Source organism: Macrotis lagotis, chromosome X (genome assembly GCF_037893015.1).
Source record: "Macrotis lagotis isolate mMagLag1 chromosome X, bilby.v1.9.chrom.fasta, whole genome shotgun sequence".
Lineage (NCBI taxonomy): Eukaryota > Metazoa > Chordata > Mammalia > Peramelemorphia > Peramelidae > Macrotis > Macrotis lagotis.
In genome coordinates this window covers 193,350,585-193,375,314 of record NC_133666.1, presented here as the reverse complement: position 1 = coordinate 193,375,314, position 24,730 = coordinate 193,350,585, and the positions used below count along the sequence as shown (strand labels likewise).

At 36.9% G+C, this 24,730-nt stretch overlaps 1 pseudogene; it reads left to right on the top strand.

Annotated features, from left to right (window-relative positions):
- The first annotated feature begins 21,195 nt into the window (after positions 1-21,195).
- Positions 21,196-21,751, top strand: LOC141500083 (interferon alpha-16-like; annotated as a pseudogene).
- The last annotated feature ends 2,979 nt before the right edge of the window (positions 21,752-24,730 follow it).

Below are 24,730 nucleotides of genomic sequence, written 5' to 3'. Positions count from 1 at the left end.
TGAAAAAAAGGTGAACTTACCAATGAGGATGAAATTAAAGTAATAATTCAGAAATAATTTGCCCAACTCCATGCCAATAAATTTGACAGTCTAAGTGAAATGGATGAATATTTACAAAAATATGTTAAATGAAGAGGTGATTAAATACCTAAACAACTCTATCTCAGAAAAGGAAATTCAATAAGCCATTATTGAACTCCCTAAGGAAAAATCTCCAGGGTCTGATGGATTCACAAATTAATTCTACCAAACATTTAAGGAACAATTGGTTCCAATTCTATATAAACTCTTTATAAAAATAGATGAAGACAGAACTCTGCCTAACTCTTTCTATGACACCAATATGGTGCTGATACCTAAACCAGGAAGAGTTCAAAGAGCAAAAGAAAATTGTAGACTTATCTCCCTGATGAATACAGATGCAAAAGTCTTAAACAAACTCTTAGCAAAATGATCTGAACCCATCAACAAGCATTATATTCAAAGGGGAGAGGCCAGAGGCATTCCCAGTAAGATCAGGGTTGAAACAAGGATGCCCATTATCACCACTACTATTCAATATCATATTAGAAATGTTAGCTTCAGAAATAAGAGGGGGGGGAAAGTAATTGAAGGATTTAGAATTGGGAAGGAAGAGACAAAACTTTAACTCTTTGCAGAAGACATGATGGCATACCTAGATAATCCCAAGAAATCCAAAAAACTACTGGAAACAAATAGTAATTTTAGCAAAGTAGCAGGATATAAAATAAACCCTCATAATTTCTCAACATTTCTATATATGACTAACAAGATACAACAGAAAGAACTATAAAGAGAAATCCCAATCAAAGTAACCTCAGACAATATAAAATACCCAGGAGTCTATTTTCTAAGGCAGACTCAGACACTTTTTGAAAACAATTACAAAACACTTCTCACATAAATAAAATCAAATTTAAATAACTGGGCAAACATCAACTACTCACTGACAGGTCGAGCTAATATAATAAAAATGACAATTCTACCAAAACTAAACTACCTGTTTAGTGCCCTACCAATCAAAATTCCAAAAAATTACTTTAATAAATTAGAAAAAAAAGTTGTAAATGAATTTATATGGAGAAGTAGAAAGTCAGGAATTTCCAAAGATTCAATGAAAAAATGTGCAAAAGAAGGTGGCTTAGCCCTACCAGATCTAAAATTATATTATAAAGCAACAGTCCTCAAAACTGTATGGTATTGGCTAAGAAATAGAGTGGTGGACCAGTGGAATAGACTAGGTGGAATAGCAGGAAATGATTATAGTAATCTGCTGTTTGATAAACCCAAAGAGTCCAACTATTGGGTTAAAAACTCTCTCTGATAAAAAATATGCTGTGAAAATTGGAAGGTAGTGTGGAAGAATCTTAGATTAGACCAACACCTCACATGCTATACCAAGATAAGATCAAAATGGATTACAGGATTTAGACAGAACAAAACAGTATTATAAGTAAACTAGAAGAACAAGTAGTTTACTTGTCAGATCTATGGAAAGGGAATCAGTTTACTACTAAGGAAGAGTTGGAGAACATTAATAAAAACAAACTAGATGATTTTGATTACATTAAATTAAAAAGCTTTTGAACAGACAAAACCACTGTAACCAAGATCAAAAGAAACATAGGAAACTGGGAAACAATCTTCACAATGAGTATTTCTGACAAAGGACTCATTTCTAAAATATACAGAGAACTGAGTCAAATTTTTTAAAAAGCCATTCTCCAATTGAAAAATGGTCAAAGGTTATGGAAAGGCAATTTACAGATGAGGAGATCAAAGTGATCCATAGTCACATGAAAATTGCTCCAAATCATTACTTATTAGAGAAATGCAAATCAAAGCATCTCTGAGGTACCACCTCACACCTCTCAGACTGGCCAATATAACCAGAAAGGACAGTGATCAATGTTGGAAAGGATGTGGGAAATCTGGGACACTAATTCATTGTTGATGTAGCTGTGAACTCTCATCCAACTTTTCTGGAGAGCAATCTGGAACTATGCACAAAGGGCAATAAAAATGTGCATACCCTTTGATCCAACAATACCACTACTGGATCTATACCCTGAAGAGATGATGAAAAAGAGTAAAAACAACACTTGTACAAAAAATATTCATAGCAGCCCTGTTTGTGGTACCAAAGAACTGGAAATCAAGTAAATGTCCTTCAATTGGGGAATGGCCTAACAAACTGTGGTATATGTATGTCATGGAACACTATTGTTCTATTGGAAGCCTGGAGGGATTTGCATGAACTGATGCTGAGCAAGATGAGCAGAACCAGAAAAACATTGTACACCCTTACAGCAACATAGGGGTGATGATCAACCTTGACGGATTTGCTCATTCCATCAGTACAACAATCAGGGACAATTTGGGGCTGTCCATGATGGAGAATACCATCTGTATCCAGAGAAAGAACCATGGAGTTTGATGAAAGACCACAGACTATTACCTTTAAATAAAAAAAAAAACTTGATATCTTATTGTCTGAACTTGCTATCCCTTATACTTTATGTTTTTTCCTTTGGATATGATTTCTCTCTTATCTCATTCAATTTGGATATATCCCATGGAAACACTGTAAAGACTGGCAAATTGCCTTCTGTGGGGTGTAGGGGGAGGGCATTAGGATTAAGGGAAAACTGTAAAACTCAAAATAAATAAAATCTTTAAAAAAAAGAAAGCAATTTCCCCTCTTGTCAATGAAGAATATTTAGCTGTTGTAAACCCAGCAGTGAGTTCTGCAATTCAGGGGACCACCAAAACCAACTACATGGACATGATATAAGAAAATCCTGACAAGTAGAAGAACTCTATCTGGGGGCTGGATCACTATCTGGAGGGATTCTGTGAATCTGAAAGGTCCATAAAATTCACCCACAGCTGCACTATCATCACTAACTAGGGAAATGCCAAGTTAGGTTATTTCTGTGGACACCCCAGAACATCAATAGAAATCCCAGTGTCTCCTGGTAGAGCAAGTGTCAAAGGGGAATATAGGGGACAAGAGTACCTCCCTGCCTTAATCTGTTCTCTGGGTTGTGACCTGACTCAGGACCTTCAGAAAGACTTCTCACTAAAGGAAGCCATGGAAGGCAGCCTACTCCATAAGAGGAATGCCGCAGTCATTGCTCGTGAGATGCTCCAGCAGATCTTCACCATCTTCAGTCTGAAAGCCATTCCTACTGCTTGGAATCAGATTCAGCTCATGCTACTGTTCATTGGACTGGATCAGCAGCTGCAACAACTGGAGGAGTGTCTTGGGCAAGATGGGGAATGGGAAGAACCTTTCTTGGAGAATGAGAATCTCAGGTTGGCATTGAAGAGCTGCTTCCAAGGAGTAAGTCAGTACCGGCAAGGAAAAAGAGTAAAGCCACTGAGCCTGGGAAATTGTATGGGTAGAAATCAGGAGGATTTTCCTGATTTCATGAGTAAACTAACAAGAGAATTCAGAAACTGAGGAATAATAAAAAAAAGACTTTCAGTTCTTCAAGAATTGATTGCTTCCTAAAGTTATGCAAACATTAGAAAGAATTATTTCTACAAAAATTAAAAATCATTGGTATTAACTCAATAATTTTATCACAATATAAATTGTCATTCCTGCATTGAAAGGAAATTTGCTTCTGGGGAATCAGCCTCTGTTTTCAAGAACTTAGCATTTTATAATTTGGACCTTTCTATTTCTGTATCTATCTATCTATCTATCTATCTATCTATCTATCTATATTTACTATTTTTTGTTATGCTAATATATTTCCCCTCATAGAAGGAACAATTTCTTAGTACTGATATAAACTTTATTGTGAATTATTATATTTATCATATAAAATTAATTATTTTAAAGAATTATATTTTATTAATAAAGATATTTTTGCTAATAAGAACTGAAAATGTTGATTTAATCACACATGAGTTCATAGAAAATTTATTATAAGAATGCAATTCAAGAAGTTAAACCAACTGTGCTACTCAGTGGATTTATATAGGAGCAAAATGACAGATACAATGTACTCCCATATGAATTACATTCTAAATTAAAGGTTCAACGAATTTCAAAATACATGTTTCCATAGGAAAGACTTAGCATTGACAAAGTAAGTGGTGGAGCTTTGAAATAGCAAGACAATTGTGGGAAAGAAATCATAATGATGGAAATAAAACCCCTAAAATTTTCACACTCTTTAGCTGAGAAATTTCATCACTAACTTTATACCCCAAAGAAGCCATTGATTAGAACCATGTCTCCAATTGAGTCAAAATATTTACAGCAACATTTATAAAGATAGGAAAGAATTGGAAACAATGTTGACTGCCTTTGACTAAGAAATGGCAAAACTTGTTGCATTAGCTATATTTCAGGAAGCAACTGTCCCAAGGGCTGCCTGAAATATATTTAAAATGTTTAACAAAATACCTAACAATTGAATAGAACATAGATAATGTCCATATGTAATTTTCTAAGTCAATATGTGACCTGCAGAAATCTTTATGTTTAGAGCTAGCTGTCTAAGTGAATAAACTTGATGTCAGGGAGATCTTAAAATCCTGACAGAGGTGACCTTGGGCAAATCCTTTCAGCTATCACAACTTTATTTCCCTCATCTGTAAAACAGAAAAAAATAATAGCATTTACCTTACAGGGTTATTGCTGGGAATAGTTGACATAGGAAAAGTCTTGTGTAAAAGGCAACTCTATTATTTTTTTTATATTTTATTTTATTTTATTTTTTTATTCTCATTTTGTACAAATGTTTTTTTACATTAATAAAATATTCTTGTTTAAGAGTAAACAAAATACCCCCCCCCCATGAATATAGACTTGCTTGGGCGATAAAGTAAAGGGGAGAGAAAAAAATTAAAATTAAAAAAAATAATAGTAATAATTGTAGGCATGGCCAGGTGGCGCAATGGACGAAGCACCAGCCCTGGAGCCATGAGCACCCAAGCCCATATCCAGCCTCGTAAACCCAACAATCACCCAGCCGTGTGACATGCAAGCCACCCGATCCCCACTGCCCTGCAAAAACCAAAAAGAAGGGAAAAAAAAACCCAAAATAAACTAAAATAGTAATAATAGTAGGGTTGGCTGGGTGGCAGACAGAGCATCGGCCCTTGAGCCAGGATCACCCTGCTATGTGGTCCCAGGCAGGCCACCCAGCCCCATTTGCCCTGCACCCTCCCCCAAATAATAATAGTAAAAAATGTGCTTCAGTCTTTGTTCCAGCACCAACAACTCTGTCATGGGTGGATCGAATTCTTTATGGTAAGTCCATCGCAAAAATTGCTTCCATATTGTTCCAATGTTGCCATTGCTGATCACAACTCCCTCCTTTCTTATTTCTCCACTACCATGTACTCTATTTTCTCTCTCCTTTCACTCTGACTCTGCTGTAGGGTCGCTGAGTGGCGCAGCAGACAGATCCCTGGTCTTGGGGCCAAGAAGCCCTGAGCCCCCATACCACCCCTTAGGCCCACCATCCACCTGGCCCTATGGTCCAGGACAGGCCATCCAATCCCAGCCCCTTGCAAGAAGTAAAAAAGAAAATGTGTTATATCTGACCACTCTCCCCCCATGGTCCATCCTCTCCTCCTTTATTCACATCCCCACCTGTTCCCCCTGCTCCCCCCCCCTTCTTACTCCAGATGCCTATACCCCATTGAGTATATATGCTGTTTCCTCTCCTAGCCACCTCTGATGAGAGCAAAGGTTCCCTCATTCCCCCTTGCCTCCCCCCTTCCATATCATTGCAATAGCTCATTGTAATAAAAAAATCTTATTATATGAAATATCTTGGCCTATTCCCCCTCTCCTTTTTCTTTCTCCCATTCCATTTCCCTTTTTTTCTATTGACTCCATTTTTACACCATATTTTATCTTCGAATTCAGCTTTCTCCTGTGCTTCAACTATAAAAGCTCCCTCTACCTACTCTATTAACTGAGAAGGTTCATATGAGTTTTATCAGTGTCATTTTTCTATGCAGGAATACATGCAGTTCATCCTCATTAAGTCCCTCATATTTCCCCCCTCTCCTCCAATCTCCATGCTTCACCTGAGTCCTGTATCTGAAGATCAAACCTTCTGTTCAGCTCTAGCCATTCCAAAAGGAAACTTTGAAATTCCCCTGGTTCATTGAAAGTCCATCTTTTTCCTGAAAGAGGACATTCAGCCTTGCTGGGTAGTTCATTCTTGGCTGCATTCTAAGCTCTTTTGCCTTCAGATATATTGTATTCCAAGCCCTACGAGCTTCCAATGTAGATGCTGCTAAGTCCTGAGTGATCCTGACTCCAGCTCCACGATATTTGAACTGTGTCCTTCTGGCTGCTTGTAATATTTTCTCTTTGACTTGGGAGTTCTGGAACTTGGCTATAATATTCCCCGGGGTTGGTTTTTTGGGATCTCTTTTTCGGGGGGATCGGTGGATTCTCTCCATTTCTATTTTGCCCTCTGCTTCTAGAATATCAGGGCAATTTTCCTGTAGTAATTCTTTGAAAATGATGTCAAGGCTCTTTTCCTGATCATGACTTTCAGGTATTTCAATAATTTTTAAATTATCTTTCCCAAGTCTGTTTTCTATATCAGTTGTTTTTCCAATGAGATATTTCACATTTTCTTCTAATTTTTCATTTTTTGGTTTTGAAGTATTGATTCCTGATTTCTGGTAAATTCATCAATCTCCCTGAATTTTTTCTTTGTCTGAAGGATTTGTTCTCCTCAGAGAGTTTTCTTATCTCTTTTTCCATCTGTCCAATTTTGCTTTTTTAAGGCATTCTTCTCCTCAATAACTTTTTGAACTGTTTCATCCATTTGACCTAAGCTGGTTTTTAACATGCCGTTTTCTTCAGCATTTTTTTTTTGGATTTCCTTGACTAAGCTGCTGACTTCATTTTCATGTTTTTCCTGCATCTCTCTCCTTTCTTTTCCCAGTTTTTCTTCCAACTCCCTCATTTGATTTTCAAAGTCTTTTTTGAGCTCTGTCATAGCCTGAGCCCGATTTCTGTTTTTCTTGGAGTCTTTAGATGCAGGAGCTTGTGCTTCCTCATCTTCAGACTGAGTATTTTGATCCTTCCTGGGCTCATTTGCAAAATATTTCTCAATGGTCTTCCTTTTGTTTCTTTGCTTGCTCATTTTCCCAGCCTGAGCCTGGTTTTGGGGTGCTTCCTGAGCTTTGGGGACACTCCCACAAGGGTCTCAATGTGTGAGGGTCTGTCCTCCCTCCTGGTCTGTGAATGACCAGAAGCACCCCCCTCTGCCATGGGGCTGAGGTGGAGGGGCCTGCTGTTCTATGGGGGGGCCTAGACTGGGATCAGGATCTGAATGTAGTCAGAACCCCAGAGTCCTGTTCCAGGGGAAGAGGACAGAGCTCTGTAGTCTCTCTTCACTCCCCTCCCTCAGCTCAATGGGCTCATGCCCTGGGGGGCTCTTGCTTCCCAGCTGCCTGCTTCTGTTTCTGGATCTGGGCTGTGGAAAAACCAAGCTACTGGCTGTGTGCCCTGAGCGCTGGGCTCCATGTGCTGGCTCTGGCAGAGGTCCCCCACTGTTCCCCCACTTTGTGCCCAGTGCTCCCTGGGGTGCAGCTCAGGAGACTTCCCAGCTGCACCCTGGGGCTGCCTCCGGGAGGCTGAAGTTATTTCACTCTGGTGGGCCACCCCTCTGGCAAGCCGCCCTTCCGACCTGGGGAGCAGAGCCTTTCTACTCTTTTCCAGGTTACCTTGAGTAGGAAAACTGCCTCAGTGGGTCCCTTTGTGGGTTCTGTCTCTCGAAAGTTTAGTTAGAGTCCTTAGTTTCAAGTTTTATCACAGAGCACCTTAGAGTGGATCACTTCTTGTCTCTATCTTGGCTCTGTCCCCCCCCAACTCTATTATTAATAATTGCAATTGGAATTATTCAACAACTACTCCCACTTTGAGTAATTATGGAGTTTATATAAGGTTCAATACAGAAATATCAAAGTAAATGAGAAAGTGAAGGTCAATAGTCAATAGAAAAGAAGCTTAGTCATTTAGAAAAATGAAGGAAAAGAAAAAAAGATGGTAGGAAATAGTTGCAGCATATTATAAGAGAGGAGGAAAAAATTTCACAATTCTTGTGATTCATGAAAAAAACCCATTTTCAGTCTTCCTGGATTAAGGAATTGCCAGTTCTTTACTTCATTTGTCTTTCAGTTTTTTCATTTCCTGATTAGGCACAATACTTTTACTTCAGTTCTATATTCTTATTCATAAAGGAGGGAAAGGTAACATTCATATATATTCATGAAGAAATGAAGGATAATATCTTTTGTCTTTTATCCACTGATGGAAACTTACCCCATTTCTATACTGACTCATTCCTGGTCTTTCCAGGATGGGTTTGTTGTAAGCAGCGTAGGGATTAGAGGCAGGAAAAATAATTATATTTTCTACTCTTTTTCTCGTTTGACCTTGAAAATGTTGGAATAATGACATCATAGGATTGGATACCAAGAAAATTTGACTATTTGTCTCAAGGAAACTCACTTTGAACTCTCTGTGATTCTGTTTCCTAATATTCAGACAGAGGGGAAGAGTTTTGGCAAATCCAAGAGTCTCTTCTCTCTAAAAGTTTTTTTTTTTTAATCTAAATTGGAAAGATGTGTTTTATGAGGATGTTTGTGGGAGACCACACTTTCAAGTGGGCTTCCCTCTTCAAGAAGGGTGAAGTCTTACTCATAGTTTTCTCCAAAGTCTTAAAGGCATTGATGAAATTAATTATTGATTTTCCTCTCTAGTGACTATATTTTATTTTGTACTCCTGGGCTCTTCACTGACTCACAATCAGGCAAAGTTGTTTTTTTTTTTCCCTGGACCCATTTCTTTGCCTTCTTGGGATTGTTCACAGAAACAAAAGTGTTAAATTAAAATGTGTAAATCCTAGAAACTGGGATTATAGATATGGGGTCACCAAAATTGTATACCTCTTTTTTACAGATGAAGAATCTAACATTTAGAATAGGTTATAGTCTCAATGGCAATAAATGAGATAAATGGAAAGATGCTTGGAAAGATACATGAACATATTCAAATGAAGTTAATAGAACAATGAAATCTATCATACCTCCAGTAGTTGATAATACAAAAGAAGAAAGACCACTTCCAACTAGACCGTGAAAATAGAATGCGACAAAATTAAACTAACCAAATTTAATTTCAACAGATAGATAAGATGAAGATCTGAATCCCCTACCTTCTGGTGACCTATTAAGGCAAAGCGACTCTTGAAGAAGCAAAGAAGAATATATGCCTTCATTAAATTTCCTGTATACACTGAATCTGCTTTGAAGTAGATTGAGGACAACACCACCAGTCTCCATTGTAAGAATCAAGGTCAAAAAGATAATGAAGTAGCTATCATTAATAACTCATCTGGCCTGTTGGAAAAAAAATAGGCCTAAGTCCTGTTTTCTCCTGTTTGCTTGAGATGTTTCCAACAAGATTGGAATCATCTGAATAGTCTATAGCTATATGATTCCACCTACAATAAAGTTATACAATTAAAAAAAATTGCTTCCCCTAGCTTTTGTGATAAGACCTCTGACAAAAATTTCTGAGAAAACTGGAAAAGAGGGTTTAATCCAAACCTTCATACCTTATACTAAAATTAGTTCAAAACAAGCATGTGGTTTAGATATAAATGGTGACATGAGCAAATTAGTTTAATTAACAGCTTCTACATTAAAGGATCAGAGTGCTTTGAATATGACATTTTTTTTAGGTTTTTGCAAAGCAAATGGAGTAAAGTGGCTTGCCCAAGGCCACACAGCTAGGTCATTATTAAGTGTCTGAGACCAGATTTGAACCCAGGTACTACTGACTCCAAGGCTGGTGCTTTATCCACTACGCCACCTAGCTGCCCTTGAATATGATATTTTAATAGACAAAGGAGCTAGGATTAAAACCAAGATTCACCTGACAAGCAAAACTGAGTATAATAATCCTTCATGGGAATGATGGGCATTTAATGAAATAGAGCATATTCAAGTACACCTGATACTTTCCAAGACTGTCAAATCATTTCATAGCTACACAGCTTTTCCTGTTTTCTGTCTAGTCTTTAGACACATGTATGCTGGATCCTTGTCTTTCTCCTATTTCTTGACTTTCAATTTTATATGACAAAGTTGAATTCTGCTCCCAGATGGAAAGGGGCATTTTCCCAAGCTTTAGGATTTCTGGTGCAGCTGTTTTTACAGTTGTGGGAGTCTTTTAAGTTTTGCAGTTGTGGGAGTCTTTTAAGTTTAAAATTCTTCTGAGCTGATATAATCTAAAGAGATTTGCTTTCCTGCTCTCCAGAACTTTCCTCAGGTCTGTGATTAACAACAAATACTCTTTTCTGCCCTGGAACTGTAACCTATATCCTGTTCCCTTGTGGCTACAACCAATTCTGGTGTACTACTGTAACTGTGATCTGAATCTGTTTATGGGCAGTCAACAGAGTCTTTCACTCAGTGCCAGTCAAATACAACCCTGAATTTTTGCGCTGAGAGCTGTGGAACCTACCACTGCTGTCACTGATACAATCCTCCATTAGTCTGCTGTGGATTTGTATCTTCATGCCCCAGGCTAGAGCAGGTTGTGCTAGAGATGCCCTGTTCTCCTAACTCTGATGACAAAATAAATTCTTCGTTCTTCTAAGTTGTCCTGAGATGAGATGTTATTTTACCCTATGGTTTTGTGGATCCTGCAGCTCCAGAATTTGTTTTGAGGCTTTATTAAAAGTCGAGAGAGCTCAGAGAAGTCTCTGTCTACTCTTGGTTTTGACAGCTCTTTATACTATATAAAAATCCATCTAGTCCTAAGTTATGCATTGATTTGAACATGAATAAATATTACTTTGTCAAAAGTTCTTTTTTTTTAGCTATTAGATATCATGACTTTGAGGGCTTTTGAAAAATGTCTAAACCACATGCTTTCTTAATGGTGATCTATTCTTATATCTAAGACTAAAATAAATATTGTTCATATTGAATATTTTTTCTCCAAAAGTGCTATATTCTGATGATTTTGCTATAAAATATTTGAACAAATATTTTGTTATATGTCTTTTTTCTATCATTTATTCTTAGTGATATCAGTCTTTAATTTTTCAGTTTTCATTTATCCTTCCCTGTTATAAAATTAAATCTTTACTTGTTTAAAATTGGATTTCATAGCTTTGCTGAGTTTTTGAGAATAATTAATGCAACAGAGCTAATAATAGTATTTTAAGGGATTGATAGAATTGTTCTAGATTTTGATGAAGAATAATATGATTGTTTCCCTTTGTAGTTCATAAAAATATTTGAATTCATTTTATTGGAAGTTAATCATTAAATATTGCCAAATACTGCCATTTAATGACTATATCTATGTATATATCTACATTTCTTTTGAATTTTCATATTTGTTGACATATATTTTGGAACAGTAAAATTCAAAAATTATTTTATGTTTTCTTTTTTCATTATTTTATGACTTCTTTTTTGCTGCCCTTTTCTTTTTATTTTAATGGTTAAACATTCATTTGTTGTTTTTCAAAAAAAGTCACTCAAATCTATTTATGAATTCTATAGAATTTTTATTATAAGAATGCAATTCAAGAAGCTAAACCAACTGTGCTATTCAGTGGATTTATATAGGAGCAAAATGACAGACACAATTTACTTCCAGATGAATTACACTCTAAATGAAAAGTGCAACCAATTTCAAAATACATGTTTCCATAGGAAAGACATAACATTGACAAAGTAAGTGGTGGAGCTTTGAAATAGCAATAAATAGCAATAAATTCTAATTTATATATTTTTTCCTTGAATTTTCTAGATTGTCTTTTCTGTCCTTTTTGGGTTTCTTTATTGTCTTTTAAAAATTTATTTGTTCAGTTCATTGATGTTTATAATATTCCATAAATATTTGTGCTCTAAAATATATTATATGTGTACTACTATAGAAAAATAATGAAATGTTGGGTTATTTCATCATTATTGTCTTTCCTAATTTATTAACTATTTCTCTAATTTATTCTTTGACATATTTGTTTGGAATTATGTTATTAAGTTTCTAGTTCTATTGCTTTGCTTGTACTCCTTTCATTGATTATCATTTGTCTGAATTATTGTCAACATAAAGCATGAGCTTTTTTATTTTAGTACTTTAGTTTTATTATAGGCTGGGAATAGGAAGTATATCCCTGGACATTTTCTCTCCTAAGTAATAGCAACAATAGCAATCACAGTAGAATCAGTAGATATTTATAAAATGCTCTAAGATTTGCAAATAACTTGCTTTTCTTATACTATGTCCTTTGAGACTCAAACCCATTGAGGGAGCTATCAAGTATGAACTCATTTTCAGAACCCCAAAAATCTGATTCTGTAATCACTCTTTAAAAGAAATTTGATTGTGATTCAAGATTTATCAAAAAGGAAGAGATTTTAATAAAACCAGTCAATGAAGATATTGAGCTTGATATAAAGACAGAAATGGGAATAAGATGGAAAAGAAGAAAAATAGAGAGAAGAGTAGCCAGAACGTAAGGTATATGAAAAGAACCATAAGGAAACAGCAAATATATAGATTGAATGTGGACAATAGAAGGCCTTACTAGTGCCATGAATTTATTATTTGGAGAATAGTCAATCACATTAAAGAAGACCTTTAAAGTTTGCCAAAAAAAAATGTCCTTAAATAATAAGACAATTTTAAAGATCCATATAAATATAATTGCATCAAATTATAATTATTTACTTCATAAGGATCTTAGTATAAATATTATTAGGTTCATTCTAATAGGGAAAGAAATGAAAACAATTAGTACTTTAATAATTTACTCTGGTTATAACTATAAATTATTTCAAATGGAAGTGAATTCAAATCTTTTAGGTTCAAATCTAATATCCTAAATAATATACCACAGTGACTCTCATGTAATAGATTATATAATAGTTCTTATATAATAGTTTACAGTAAACTTCTATCAACCAGCTCACTAAAAAATATACTGCATACTTTTAATTTTAAACATTAACTACCTATTTTCCATTTCTTTCAAAAATGTAGGGAAACAACAAAAGCAAGAAAACAAACCATGATCAACCAGTAATGTTTGCCTATTTCTGAACCAATCATAGCCACGATGAAAATATATGAAAGTTAGCTGATATGAACAAGTCTCCAGAATATCCTCATTTGTGAAGCACTTCATATAAATTATTAAACAGTGACCTCAAGTCTGTAACAGGGAGAAACAGGACTAATGGTTAGTAAGTTCAAGAGGTGAGATTAACACTCAGGTCTCAATTTCTCCAACTCTAGTATTCTTTTCTCCCCATGGTTGACAATGGCAAACCACTGGGAGAATTTGAGTAAGAGTGTCTATATTAGAGCAATGCAAGATTAATATCTCCATTATCAGGAGGAGAGAAAGGACAGAGGATAACCTGAGCTCAGAAAAAAAAAATTAGGAAACAATTAAAATTAGGAAAAAATTAAAATTAAATGAAAAGGCTTTCGTAAGAAGAGATCAGGACCTGAATAGGAAAGGTATTGTGGAAGGTGAGACAAACTAATTGCAGTTACATTGCAGAAACCCACAAAGAGCTGGAGAGTGAATTAAATGTAGAGTGTGAAGGGGAAAGGAATTAGAAATGATTCAATTATAAATGAACCAAGGATGACATTGGTATCATTAATAAAAATAGTATAATTTCTGTCCCTTCTTGAGATTTTTCAAATGAATTAATGGAACAGACATAATTAAAATGAATTAAGGTGACAGACATAACAAACATGTGGAATTTTTCTTTGGGGTTTTTAAAGCATCAGAATTCGGCTTACTCTAGATCAAAAACTCCTTGAGAGTAAACAGTATGTGAAAAAATTAAAACAAAAAGTAAAGTGAACTCATGTTAAACATTGAAAATATAAGTATAAAACATAGATTCCCTTCTTGTCAGTGAAGAAAATATAGCTGATACAAACCCAGTGCATTGGGCTCAGCAACTCAAGGTATCAGCAAAACCAAACTACAGGTCAATATGTAAGAAAATCTTGGCAAGAAAAAGAACTGTATCTGGGAGTTGGATCATGTCTCTAGGGGGATTCTGTGAATCTGAAAGTTCCAGATAATTCCCACAGACAACTGCACTATCACTGATTCAGAAAATGACAATTTTGTCTATTTATGTGGAGTATCTCCCTGAGTATCGACTTGGAGAGCAAGTAACAAAGGGGAATCTATGGGACAGAAGTCCCCACCATACTAGCTCACAAGTGACTCCCTAGAAATGGAATTTCACCCATTTAAACTTCACAGGAAACTTCTTTCTCATTGAGATATAAATCACAGAATGAGAAAATGATGAAACAAAGGGGAATTTTAGAATTAATTCCTGTTGAATCTTTGAATCTTCAAACTTATGCATATTCAACCTCATGTAAATGTCTTTATCTTTTAGCAATTCAGATAAATTTTCTTTATGAATTTGGAGGTTCTACAGGGTAATGCATGATGGTTTTAATTGCTTAATTTTTATGCTGCTAGGAAAAATAGTGTCTTTATTTTTCCTCTAAAGGCAAAGATAATTTTTATTTCTGTTTTGTCCAAAAGCATTTAACAATTGTCCTTCTTAACTACACTGTCTCACCTATGAGTCCATGCATTTGAACCATCACAAGTTTATAGTCACACCATCCTGAAAGTCAGTTGTCCCCAGGACCACACCTATCCCTTCTCATTCACCAGGATGTTGTATATTGGGACAAAGTATTCTCTCATATAAGGGATTCACTGTGGTATCAATTATCCTCAGATTAAACCTTTTGCAAGCTGACATTCCTTCTCTGTGGTAAAGCTATTTAGTCCCTAGATAAGCCAGGGATTCTAAGATGATTAAAGGCATGAGGACACAGTTTAATTTCTACCTACTATTAATAGGCTAGAGGATGAGGATAAGGGAGGGAAGAGTGAGAACTTTAAACATTAGTAATATAGGGTATTCCTTGATAAGGATTTTACTTTGTCAGATTACTTTATTATTTTGATGTATAACTAGCACCTAACTCCTCTTAGAATAGTTCATTGGGTCTGGAGAAGGTAACTTGTCCTCACTATTTTTTTTTTAATTTTTTTATTCTTTTTTTATTTTCTAATTTTTTAATTCTCATTTCGTACAAATGGTTTTTTTTACATTAATAAAATATACTCGTTTACAAGTAAACAAAATACCCCTCCCCCATGAATATAGATAGACTTGCTTGGGCGAAAAAGTAAAGGGGAGAGAAAAAAAATTAAAATAAAAAAAATAATAGTAATAATTGTAGGTATGGCCAGGTGGCGCAATGGATGAAGCACCAGCCCTGGAGCCACGAACACCCGAGTCCATATCCAGCCTCGTACACCCAATAATCACCCAGCCATGTGACATGCAAGCCACCTGATCCCCACTGCCCTGCAAAAACCAAAAAGAAGAAAGAAAGAAAAAAAAAGACCCAAAATAAAGTAAAATAGTAATAATAGTAGGGGTGGCTGGGTGGCAGACAGAGCATTGGCCCTTGAGCCAGGAGCACCTGGGTCCGAATCTGGCCTCAGACACCCAAAGATCATTCTGCTATGTGGCTCCAGGCAGGCCACACAGCCCCACTTGCCTTGCACCCTCCCCCAAATAATAATAACAAAAAATATGCTTCAGTCTTTGTTCCAACACCATCAACTCTGTCGTGAGTGGATCACTTTCTTTATGATTAAATCCAACACAAAAGTTACTTCCATATTTTTCCAACGTTGCCATTGCTGATCGCAACTCCCTCCTTTCTTATTCCTCCACTATCGTGTACTATATTTTCTCTCTCCTTTCACTCTGGCTCTGCTGTAGGGTCGCTGAGTGGCGCAGCAGACAGATCCCTGGTCTTGGGGCCAAGAAGCCCTGAGCCCCCATACCACCCCTTAGGCCCAGAATCCACCTGGCCCTATGGTCCTGGGCAGGCCATCCAATCCCAGCCCCTTGCAAGAAGTAAAAAAAAAATGTGTTATATCTGAACACTGTCCCCCCATGGTCCATCCTCTCCTTCTTTATTTACATCCCCACCCCTTCCCCCTGCTCCCCCCTCCTTCTTACTCCAGATGTCTATATCCCATTAAGTATATTTGCTGTTTCCTCTACTAGCCATCTCTGATGAGAGCAAAGGATCCCTCATTCCCCCTTGCCTCCCCACTTCCATATCATTGCAATAGCTCATTGTAATAAAAAAAATCTTATTATGTGAAATATCTTGGACTATTCCCCCTCTCCTTTTTCTTTCTCCCTTTCCATTTCCCTTTTTTTCCTATTGACTCCATTTTTACACCATATTTTATCTTCAAATTCAGCTTTCTCCTGTGCTTCAACTATAAAAGCTCCCTCTACCTGTTCTATTAACTGAGATGGTTCATATGAATATTATCAGTATCATTTTTCTATACATGCAGTTCATCCTCATTAAGTCCCTCATGTTTCCCCCCTCTCCTCCAATCTCCATGCTTCACCTGAGTCCTGTATCTGAAGATCAAACCTTCTGTTAAGCTCTGGCCATTCCAAAAGGAAACTTTGAAATTCCTCTGGTTCATTGAAAGTCCATCTTTTTCCCTGGAAGAGGACATTTATCCTTGCTGGGTAGTTCATTCTTGGCTGCATTCTAAGCTCTTTTGCCTTCAGGTATATTGTATTCCAAGCCCTACGAGCTTCCAATGTAGATGCTGCTAAGTCCTGAGTGATCCTGACTCCAGCTCCACGATATTTGAACTGTGTCCTTCTGGCTGCTTGTAATATTTTCTCTTTGACTTGGGAGTTCTGGAACTTGGCTATAATATTCCAAGGGGTTGGTTTTTTGGGATCTCTTTTTTGGGGGGATCGGTGGATTCTCTCCATTTCTATTTTGCCCTCTGCTTCTAGAATATCAGGGCAATTTTCCTGTAGTAATTCTTTGAAAATGATGTCAAGGCTCTTTCCTGTTCATGACTTTCAGGTATTTCAATAATTTTAAAATTATCTTTCCCAAGTCTGTTTTCTATATCAGTTGTTTTTCCAATGAGATATTTCACATTTTCTTCTAATTTTTCATTTTTTTGGTTTTGAAGTATTGATTCCTGATTTCTGGTAAATTCATCAATCTCCCTGAATTCTATTCTTTGTCTGAAGGATTTGTTCTCCTCAGAGTTTTTTCTTATCTTTTTCCATCTGACCAATTTTGCTTTTTAAAGCATTCTTCTCCTCAATAACTTTTTTAACTGTTTTATCCATTTGACCTAAGCTGTTTTTTTAGCATGCTATTTTCTTCAGCATTTTTTTTGGATTTCCTTGACTAAGCTGCTGACTTCATTTTCATGTTTTTACTGCATCTCTCTCCTTTCTTTTCCCAGTTTTTCTTCCAACTCCCTCATTTGATTTTCAAAGTCTTTTTCGAGCTCTGTCATAGCCTGAGCCCGATTTCTGTTTTTCTTGGAGTCTTTAGATGCAGGAGCTTGTGCTTCCTCATCTTCAGACTGAGTATTTTGATCTTTCTTGGGCTCATTTGCAAAATATTTCTCAATAGTCTTCCTCTTATTTCTTTGCTTGTTCATTTTCCCAGCCTAAGCCTGTTTTTTTGGGGGTGCTTCCTGAGCTTTTGGGACACTCCCACAAGGGTCGCAGTGTGTGAGTTTCTGTCCTCCCTCCTGGTCTGTGAATGAACATAAGCGCCCCCCTCTGCCACGGGGCTGAGGTGGGGGTTGGGGTCCTAGACTGGGATCAGGATCTGAATGTGGTCAGAGCCCCAGAGTCCTGTTTCAGAGGCAGAGGACTGAGCTAGGCAGTCTCTCTCTCTTCACTCCCCTCCCTCAGCTCAATGGGCTCATGCCCTGGGGGATCTTGCTTACTGACTCCACCTGCTTCTGTTTCCTGGATTTGGGCTGCAGAAAAACCAAGCTGCCTGCTGTGTGTCCTGAGGGCTGGGCTCCATGTGCTTGTTCTGGCAGAGGTCCTCCGCTGTTCTCCCACTTTGTGCCCAGTGCTCCCCAGGGTGCAGCTCAGGAGACTCCCCCGCTGCTGTGAGCCACAGCTCCCAGTGCCCTGGGGCTGTCTCTGGGAGGCTGAAGTTCTTTGGCTCTGGTGGGCCACCCCTGTGGCGGGCCGCCCCTCCGGCCGGGGAGCAGAGCCTTTCTCCTCTTTTCCAGGTTACCTTGAGTGGGAGAACCACCTCACTGGGTCCCTTTGTGGGTTCTGTCTCTCAAAAGTTTAGTTAGAGTCCTTAGTTTATGAGTTTTTATCAGACTTGATCCCTTCATGTCGCCATCTTGGCTCCGCCCCCTGTCCTCACTATTAAGTGATGATTTGACCCTCATTTAGTTTCTTCTATTCTAATAAATGGAGACAATAATCTAGGGAAATATGGTCAGGGAGGAGTATTTTCTTATGAAATGTTAGAAGTGCATAATATACTGTTGGTAGAGTTGCAAACTGATCCAACAATTCTAGAGAGTAATTTGGAACTATGCCTAAAGAGTTATAAAACTTTGTATATCCTTTGATGTGGCAATATTGCTTCTAGATCTATTTACCAAAGAATCATAAAAAAAGAGGCAATGACTTCCTTGTACAGAAATATCCATAAAAGCTCAGTTGGTGAAAGCCAACAACTGGAAACTGGTTGCATGCCCATCAATTGGGAAATAGCACAACAAACTGTAATATATGGTTGTGATAGAATATTAGTGTTGTAGTGAAAGGATGATCAGGATAATTTCAGAAAAGCCAAAAGACTTATATAAAATGAGGAAATTGATGGTAGCAGAACCAGGAGGACATTGTGCATTGTATCAGCAATATTATACAATGAAGAATTGTGGACAAATTAGCCATTCTCAATAATACAGTGATCCAAGAAAACCTCAATATGCTATCTTCCTCCAGAAAAAGAACTGATATTTTCTGAATACATCCTTAAGCATACCATTTTTATTTAATTCTCTTTATTTTCATCCATTTGAACATGCATATTTCCAAGTTACAAAATTTCCCTCCACCCTTCCTTCCCACCCCTCTCCCCTCAGTAGGTAACATTTAGGTTAGCATTTTACATATATATACACACAGTCTAGGACAGTTGTCCTAGATCTCTGGACTGTGGAGAGGAGTTGCTTCCATCAAGGTTGTTCATCTCATAATGTTGTTGATGTGCATTGTTCTCTTGGCTCTGCTCCCTTCACTCAGCATCAGATCCTATTAAGGCATTCCATGCTTCTCTAGATTCCGACCATTTAAGGCTTCTTATAGAACAATAATATTTCATAGTATTCATGTACCATAACTTGTTTAGCTATTTCCCCATTGATAGACATCTCCTCAATTTCTAATTCTTTGCCACTACAAAAAGGAGCTGCTATGAATATTGTGGAACATACAGGCCTTTTCCCATTTTTTACAATTTCTTCGGGGTTTAGTGCTAGAATTGGAATTGTTGGGCCAAAAGTTCAAACAATTTTATTGCTCTTTGGGCATAGTTCCATATTGCTCTCCAGAAAGGTTAGATCCATTCACAACTCCACCAGCAATGCAGCAATGTCCCAATTCTCCCACATCCTATTGAACATTTATTATTTTCCCTTTTTCTCATCTCAGCTAATCTAATAGGTGTGAGATGATATGTCATCATTGTTTTAATTTACATTTCTATAATCAGTTGAGGTTTGGAGCATTTTTATATGATTTTATATAGCTTTGATTTCTTCATTTGAAAACCAACTGTTCATATCCTTTGACCATTTATCAATTGGAGAATGACTTATGACCTTTATAAATTTGATGCAATTCTCTATGTACTTAGGAAATGAGACTTTTATCAGAACTCCAGGTTGTGAAGATTGTTTTCCAGCTTGCTGCATTTCTTTTAATTTTGGCAGCATTGATTTTATTAGTGCAAAAACTTTTTAATTTAATTTAGTCAAAATCATCCATTTTGCAGTTTATAATGTGTTCTAATTCTTTTTTGGACATAAATTTATCCCTTTTCCATAGATCATATAGAGTAATTTTGGTCTATTAATTTAACTATGGTATTGCTCTTTATGTTTAAATCCTGTACCTATTTTGACTTTATTTTGGTATAGGGAGTGAGATGTGAATCTATGCTGAGGTTTTGCCATATTTTTTTCCAGTTTTCCCTCAAGCATACCATTTTTACTTTTTTTTGATCTATTTTGGTTTCCTTTTACAAAATGATTAAGGTGAAAATGGTTTACATGGTTTCTCATGTATAATAACATTGGATTGATTACAGTATCAGAGAGGGGGCAAAGGGAGTATGGAAGGAAAAAAGGAAATAATATGGAACTGAAAAATTAAAGAAAAAGTGTTAAAATTGTTTAAACATGTAATGAATGAACAAATAAAATACTGTTTTTAAAAAGTTACATTTGTTCAGGAAAGCCACAGGGGAAAATATTGGCACAATTTTTCAAGAACAAGACAGAGTTAATCTGAATAAGCTCTCATATGTGGAAAGAATGAGGTAAGGGAAGGCAGACTATAGAGGATATATATGCCTGGCTAGCTAGTAAATATCAGCACAGTGAAATCAAGTATGACTAGATGAAGATTTAGGTATGGTGGATGATGTGAGACGTCCATTTACCAGGGGGACTAGGACACAGTGAGAATTATGGGAATGATAGGGTTAATAGGTTCATCAAAATATGATTTCTGATCTGAATTGTTGTAGAACATGTAAGGAGAAGGCCATGGAGTGAAATGAAGAAATTTTAAAAAACCTAAACACAGATGATGGTAATGGAGGGAATGGGAAGAGGACTGGAGTAAGAAATATTTCAAGGATAAAATCAATAGCTTTAGTAATTATCTGTATGTGCCTTACAAGGGAAGTGAAAAAAAATAAGAAAAGTAGGATATCTTATCTCAAATAAGTTATTCTGTAAGCTCTAAGGGTAAATTTGGTTGCTGTTCCACAAAGATTTTAAAGATGGGGTTTGTTTTAAGATGAAAAAGGAAAGTAGCTTAAAGAAAATGGAAATTCCATTGAAGAATTGAAAATTACATTCAGCACTTTTTCAAAAGAGAATAGCAGAAGCCAGAAACTCAAGACATTCAGACAAAGACTCACTGATCTCCCTGCTCAGTCCCAAACCATCCATCGGCATTACCATGACCTCCTAGACCTTGTTGCCTGTTGCCCTGGTGCTGCTTTGCTCCAGTTCCCTCTGCTCTCTAGGTTGTGACCTGAATCAGGAACTGCAGGAAGACTTCTCACTTCTGAGCATATTTTACAATGGAGTACATTTCCACTGGTGCCATGTTGGAAGGGCTGGACCAGATTTAACTTCCCAAGGAAGCCATGGAAGGCAGCTAACTGCAGAGGGGAAATGCTACAGTCATTGTGCATGAGATGTTTCAGCAGATCTTCACCATTTTCAGTCCAAAAGCTGTTCCTGCTGCAAGGAATCAGACCCAACTCATGCAACTGTTCATTGGACTATATCAGTAGTTGAAACATCTGGAGATGTATCTTGGACTAGATGGGGAGTGGGAAGAGCCTTTCTTGGAGAATGAGAATCTCAGGTTGGCATTGATGAGCCAATTGAAGGAATAAGTTAACCTGCAAGGAAAAGAGTATAGTCACTGTGCCTGGTAGATTATGGAAGTAGAGATCAGGAGGGTCTTTTTGTTCATGAGTAAACTAACCAGAAAACTCAGAGACTGAGGAAGAAAAAAAAGACAGTTCTCCAAATTGTTGACTGCTTCCTAAAATTAAGCAAGTATTGGAAAGAATTATTTCTACAACTACTAAAAGTCATCTGTATTCACTAAATGATTGTAACACAATATAAGTTCCTATTCTTCTATTGAAAGGAGATTTGAATCCAGGTTATCCTCATCTGTATTCCATAGCTGAACAGTTGTGGGTACTTCCATTTATATATCCATCCATTTATTTATGCTATTTATTTTTATGCCAATATTTTTCTTCTTCATAGAAGGAATATTTTTATAGTACTTATGTTGAGCCTGTTGTGAATTGCTTTATTTGTCACATGAAATATGTTCATTTATTAATAAAATCATTTTATTAATAAGATTCATGTGAAAATGTTCATTTAATCATCCAAGATTTAAGAGAAGATTCATTGCAACAATGCAATTCAAGAGGAGTCTAAGAGGGGCCAGAGCCAAGATGGCAGCATGAAGGCAGTAATTCTCAGAAACTTGTTACCCCCAAATTTCCAAAAGTCATCAAATTATGACTGGAGGCAAAATTAAAAGTGGTAGAACCTGCAGAAAAACTGAGTGATACAATTTCCCAGTCTAAGACAACTTACAAGTTCAGCAGGAAAGATCTGTTCCACCAGGATGGGGGCCAGGGTGGGGTGGTGTTGTAAAAAGCTACAATTCAGAGCCAGTGCAGCCCTGCACAGTCGACTGGGCTCCTGGGTCCATGGCAGAGAGATGGTACAGGGTTTGGGAAGACTGCAAAGGTCTCTCTGCTCCTTCTGGTGCAGGACTCAGCTGTTTGTCCACACTCAGATCCAAGGTACAGTCTGGGTCCCCACAACACTACCATAACCAAGCAGTAACCATTCTCAAAGCTCCAGGATGGAGCAGAGAGCCTGAACACAGGCAAGAGAGTCAGAGCCTTTCATAAAACCTTGGAGGAATTAAGGTCCCTGTTGGTTGTCCCCAAATCTCCCCAAAACCTTGGAATTGTGGTAAATTAGTCATAAGTTGATGAAATGAGCAAACAACAGAAAAAGAAGAATCTGACCATAGGAAATTACGATGGTCCCATAGAGGATCAAAATACATACTCAGATGATGACAAAATCAAAGCTTCTATATCCAAAAAACTCCAAGAGAAATAGAAAAATGGCTCAGGCTATGGATGAGCTCAAAAAAGATTTTGAAAGGCAATTAAGGGAGGTAGAGGAAAAAATTTGGAGGAGAAATGAGAGCAAAGCAGATAAATTATGAAAACCAAGTCAGGAACTTGGTGAAAGAAATAGAAAAAATACAGAAGAAAATAGCATGTTAAAAACCAGTTTAGGCCAAATTGAAAAATGAACACCAAAGGCAAATGAGGAGAAAAATGCCTTTAAAAGCAGAAATGGCCAGGTGGAAAAGGAGATAAAAAAAGCTCTCTGAAGAAAATAACTCCTTCAAATGCAGAATGGAACTAAAGGAAGCTGATAACTTTGTAAGAAATCAAGAAGAAATAAAACTATTCCTAAAACATTAGAAGAAAATATGAAATATATCATTAGAAAAACAAGTGACCCTGAAAACAGATCCAGAAGAGAGAATTTAAAAATTACTGGGCTACCTGAAACTCATGACCAGGAAAAGAGCCTAGACTTTATTTTTCAAGAAATAACACAGAGAAATTTCCCTGAGATCCTAGAAGCAGAGGGTAAAATAGAAATTGAGGGAATTTGTTGATCACCTCCTGAAAAATATCTCAAAAGGAAAACTGTCCAGGAATATTATAGCCAAATACCAAAACTCCCAAGTCAAAGAGAAAATACTAAAAGCTGCCAGAAACAAACAATTCAACTACAGTGGCTCTATAGTCAGGATTACACAGGATCTTGTGGCATCTACATTAAGGGCTTGTAGGGCTCAGAATATGATATTCCAGAAGGGAAAAGATCTTGGTTTACAACTGAGAATCAACTACCCAGCAAAACTGAACATCCTCATTTAGGGGAAAGGTTGAATTTTCAATGAAACAGGGGACTTACAAACTTTCCTCTTGAAACAAACAGAGTTGAACAGATCCTCAAGTACAGGACTTGGGGGAACCATAGAGGGAGTGGATGAGAAGGACTAACTATGAGGAACTTAATGATATTGAACTGCTTGTATTCCTTTATGGGAAGAAGATACTGATAATTCATATGAACTTTCTCGTTTATAAGAGCAGTTAGAAGGAACATATATCAATAAGGCACAGGAAGTAGCTGAATATAATGGTATAATATAGTAGAAATATAAAGCCAATACATGATAAAGGAAAGCACTAGGAGGAAGAGAAAGGAGAGGAAGAAGGGGCTAAGATATTTCACATAAGAATAAAGAAAAAACCTTTTCATTGGATTGTAATGGGAGAAAGTTAGGGGGGAATGAGTGAGCCTTCATTTTCATCAGAAATAGCACAGAGAGGAAACAACATGCACACTTAATAGGGTATAGAATCTATCTTATCCTAGAGAAAAATGAGAGAAAAGGGATGGGATAAAGGAGGAATGGGGGGAGAGAAGGGGGAAATAGATGATAAAAGAGAGGGAAGATCTTGGGAGAGGGTGCTCAGTTACAACACACTTTTGAACAGGGACAGGGTGAAAGGAGAGAGTAAAATAAATGAGAGTTGGAAGGAATAGAATGGAGGGAAATACAGCTTGTAATAGTAACTGTGGGGAAAATATTGAAGAAACTTCTTTGTTGGACTCATGATAAAGAAGACAATTCATGCTGGAGACAGAGTCATTAGAATCTGAACACAGACTAAAGTACATTTTTTTCTCTCTCACTATTCTTGAGGTTTTTCATCTTTTTGGGAGGAGGGGATTTATGTTTACTCTCACAACAAGATTATTGTAATAATATAAAATAAATGAATCAAAAAATTCTATTTTATTAATAAAGACATTTTTGTTAGCGAACATCATGTGAAAATGTCGATTAAATG